The sequence below is a fragment of the Epinephelus moara genome, chromosome 7, assembly GCF_006386435.1.
Source record: "Epinephelus moara isolate mb chromosome 7, YSFRI_EMoa_1.0, whole genome shotgun sequence".
Taxonomy (NCBI): Eukaryota; Metazoa; Chordata; class Actinopteri; order Perciformes; family Serranidae; genus Epinephelus; species Epinephelus moara.
In genome coordinates this window covers 42,044,731-42,049,610 of record NC_065512.1, presented here as the reverse complement: position 1 = coordinate 42,049,610, position 4,880 = coordinate 42,044,731, and the positions used below count along the sequence as shown (strand labels likewise).

At 39.4% G+C, this 4,880-nt stretch overlaps 1 protein-coding gene across 6 annotated transcripts in view; it reads right to left on the bottom strand.

Annotated features, from left to right (window-relative positions):
- Nucleotides 1-4,880, bottom strand: part of LOC126392755 (UPF0538 protein C2orf76 homolog) — a 53,564-nt gene that overhangs the window by 38,577 nt on the left and 10,107 nt on the right. The gene's annotated exons all lie outside the window — the stretch shown is intronic.

The window sequence follows — 4,880 nt, the reverse complement described above, 5'->3', positions numbered from 1 at the left end:
CTTTTTTAGGTTTGGGGTGTATAACAATATGTATCAATTTAACAATGTTTGCAGTAAAATATTTAAACCTAAGAATCCATTTCATATATGGGAGACCTTAGAGATGAGGAAAAACATTGTTAGGTTTTGTTCTACCCCCGGTAGGGGTATCTCAAAAACTAAAGCCCTTTTTGACAGTTTGTCACTAGCCTGTAAAGTAAACTGTGAAATTATTGGAGTGGAATAAAAAGTACAATATTGTCAGAAAATGTTGACTTTTTCAACTGTATTTATTCCACTACTCTTCTCAGGTACACAATGCTTTATTCAACAAACACTTTGGGCTTCCCTTCATCAGGTTGGTGTCTAATGCCACTTCTGGTTTTCTTATAGTCATTAATTGTGTATGCACATAATCATCATCCTTTATTATCATTATTATTTTGAATGCTATATCTCAAGTACACTTTGAGGGAATTTATTCAAATTTGGCACAAACGTCCTAATTGAAGAGGGTGGTTAAAATTTAGGTAGGATGTTTTCTTTTATACACAGTGAAAATAAATATTTTTTTTGTAAACAGTGGTGGTCTATATGGAGCTTGGGATTAGCACTTGGCTGATTAGTCAAACAGGGAGCTTGGGATTAGCACTTGGCTGATTAGTCAAACAGTATATGAATAGTGCAGTAAAATATTTAAACCTAAGAATCCATTTCATATATGGGAGACCTTAGAGATGAGGAAAAACATTGTTAGGTTTTGTTCTACCCCCGGTAGGGGTATCTCAAATTTTTGGGGGCATTGTCACTAGCCAACATTTTGCACACAAAACATGAATAATCAATTTGAGTTTTGGACTGTTGGTCAGACAAAACAGGTCTCTCTTCTTTGAGTTGCAGTCAAATTGTATATAAAATAGTTACTTTTGAGAATATTTGAGAAGTTAAGTAAAGCATCTGAATATGTTGTCTACCACTGCACATAACCTAACAATAAAAAATTCAAACTAATCCTGCCACTCTTTCTATGATTACCTCTCGTCATTCATTCATCTTTTGCTACAGTTTCTGTGGAGGGTCAGTAAATTGTGCCTTTGTATTGGCTGTGTCCTATTTCTGCAGTCCTGTAAATCATTCTTTAGACCAAACAGCCTACATCAAGAAATTTCTGATGTAAGACGCTAACAGCAGAGTTGGAACAGAAGGACATGCAGGTTTGACTCTGAGCTGAGAGTAAATGATGAAGGTATAGTGTACAGGTGGTGCTGTGACTTGCTGGTAACTGAGGCCTGATCCACTGAATCGTGTCCAATAAGAACAACCCAAATGTGTCTGTATTTTTCATTTACATTTCTGCCACACTATCAACACATGCTCATTCTTCCATACAGGTAGGCCTACGTGTGGTTCTGAATAAAAAGTAAATACATGCTATCTATAACTAGGTTGTAAATAAACCATAAACATCAAATATCAAATTAAATGAATAGTATTAAACACATCTGCATCAATAACCTGGAAAATAAGCCAACAGTTCACAAAGAGACAAACCAGGTATTCATTTAAGTACTCATACTGCCATCTACTGGTGGAGAATTAGCTTAACCTACTTCCACTCTGTTTCGCTCAGGTAACAGCGCATTATGGTGGAAACCCAGTTAAATACCACTGCTAACAGTAACAACTCTGCACACACAGTGGGTCTCATTCATGAAAAGTGAGTAAATCTGTGTGTATATTTGCACATAAAAGCCTACGCCACTAAAAACCCACTCCGGATTCATGAACGCCTCGGGAAACTCAGATTTGATCGTAAACACGTGTGTATGATCATGAATGCCAATCCATCGTAAAGTGACAGCGCGCTCCCGGTAATCAGCAATTAGCATAAATCCCCGCCCATGAATAGCCAATGACCACCATATAAGGAGGTGTAGGTGCATCCAGTCGACCTGTCAGTCATGGCGCAAAGAAAGTGTGTAATTTACGTGGTTGTTTATTAGCAAATATCAACTATTGCTTTCATAAATATATATTTACTAAAGTGTAATGCAATTCACATACAAATGGAAGCTTTCTCCTAGGCTTAGAATGATTTCTCTATATATACACAGGCAGGGCGCGGTCTGCTGGAGGCTGCGTCGCCATATTTGAATACAGCGGCCGAAAGGGATATACGCGCTTCGCGTTTATCTAGAACTTGCCGTCACTGGAGACAGAGAAGGTGAAGCCCAATCCAGGGCGCTTCTGCGTGAACCTGCTTTGTACTTTTATGATTCTGTCGCACTTTAAATGGAGGAGCACACACGTTTTGCCCGTAAGAGGGAAACCACGCCACCAAATAAAAGATAAAGATCAGATAAGCGAGGAAGGGACAAAACGTGAGTGAATATCGGCGTTGCTTATTTTATTTGAATTCCTGTGGAAGAACACTCTGGAAAGGCATTATAATCGTACCAACCTATATTTGCCGCACTGTGCTGTGACTATCACATAAAACGTGTTATTTTAGCATTACTGTGCTAATGTTTGCTCGTGTTACCAAAACAATTAGAAATAAAACACCTAACATAACGTTATATCTCACAGATAACCTATATGTCATTGGTAAGCTATAACATATTGTAGCGTCCGCCAGGACGTGTGGAAAGGATGACGCAGTTATTCGGCAAACCACCGTTTATTACTGAACAGTACAGGTTACTGTTGGCCGTAACTACGCCAAAACAACCAACAAACAAGAACTTAGCCGTAACTCCAACTGTGCACTCCTGCTCTCTCCTCCATCTCGCTCATACACACACCAGCAAGCACACTCACACAGCCCTCATTCCCGTCACACTCGCACCCCACCCCCCTACCTATAGCCTACTCATTCAATCCCAAACATGCCATTAACTCACAGAACATTGACATTATAACAGAACATTTACTGCAGGGTCGCTACAACATCGTAACATCGTGGTTTAGATTCCTAAATAAATATTCACCTCGTCGCTAGATAGGCCTACTCCTGAAAAAAAACTCGTGGATGGATCTCTGCTGTCTGCACAAGGCTTTTTATCCTACGAGGCCACCATCACTTACCCGATGGGAGGGGCGAGCGAGTGAGCGCGAGTGAGCCCTGCAATCTAGAATTTGACCGCTGATGTCACTGTTACTCACCATTTTTACACACTGAGGCTTTAGGAAAAAACATTTTATTTTCTTCAGTTAGTAGTGGTGTGACAGGGACAGGCAAAGCGAAGGCCTGGAGGGAGGTAACAGATGCTGTTAATGTTGTCTCCGTGGTACAAAGAACCATGTCAGAGGTGAAGCGTAAATGGTGTGATATGAAACTGGAGGCAAAGGAACGCATAAGCACACACAACAAAAAATACAGCGGTCACCAAACAAACAGAAGATTCATTTGTGGGGTTTTGAATGAAGTGGGAATGGGAAACCAGAGATGTTTTGTGCGCAATGGATAAACTCTAAATCAGTGATGGCTGTCGGAATGTAGAGCTATTTAACATTTATTTTAACAAATGATACGGATAACATATAGCCTACAGCAGTTTTGTGTGCATTGTCTTCAAATTATTTGAATCTTAACAGCCTAAAGCTCTGTTTTATACAACGTAAATTAAACATTTTTCAAATCAGATTTATTCATTCAAATGATCAAAAAGCCACAAAAAAAAAAAACACGCGTTGTCTCAAATAATTCTTTCAGCTGGTGCGTGCTCCTTCGTGGCTCCACCACCTGCTGCTCCCAGGCACCGAGGCCGAAGAGGCTGTGATCCGGCTGTCCTTACGGATATTTTTATTATCATCATTCAACATGTAGAAAGAACGTGTAATCTATTGAGTCGATTTACATAGATAATTCACAATCATGAACCTATTCTGGATCTTAAACCTGCTAATTGCCAACTAATTTAACTAAATGTGTTATATTTTTAATATTTTGTCATGTTTAGATTACGTGTTTCAAAGGCATCTGTGTATTGTGTACATAACAGAGCGCAATACAAATTAAAATTGTAATTTCCAATAGTGACAAGCAATATTTAGGTGCTTTACTAAATTTACACAAGCACTACGAGTTGTCAGGAGCAGGAGTAGATTTTGTTAGTAGCTACGAAAAGATCGGAGCTACTAAAATATTGATGAATGCAGACATGCGCGTAAATTTCTGTCTGCGAACAGTTTACACACAAATTCCTTCTGCTCATGTTTCATGAATGAGACCCAGTAATAGCTGGTAATTGTTGGTTAAACTATGTTGCGAACTGTATTGCACCAAAAAATGCAAATCATTAATCTAAGACTTTACTCATGCTGTGTAAATGAATCAAATGCACAATATTAATCTACATGTAATCAATCCCTGTTTCCATCGGTCCATTTTTTTGGTGTATTTTGTGACGAACCCTCCACTATTCTGTGTGGTGCTGGCGTACTGTGTGCTGTTGTCTTCCTGGCAGGTTCTGGTCCGAGGCGGGGTCGTCGTCATCAGGTGATGAGCTGCACCTCGGCCCGGTGATGTGCTCAACCATATATCCCTCCTACACGGCTGGTCGCTGAAATGCTGAAATGAAACACTTTTTGCCTTCTTCTGTTTTACTTTTATAAATAAACTAAGCGCTATTTGGCACTGATCCCCTCTCTGCTCTCGTTTCTGGTTGCGGCCTCAGAGCCGGGTCGCAACAATTTATTTACTTATTAATTTCTCTGATTGATTAATTTATATTAATGTATTTTTCCTCAGATGTTACCCTGGTATGTGCTCGCATAACGTTAATGTTATAGAATGGCTATTGCATTCTCTTGGCTTTTATTTTGAAAGGCCCATATTTACTTGGACTTCCGGGAAGCTCACCTGTCTTACTTTTCTTCACGTTTTTTTCAAGAGGAAA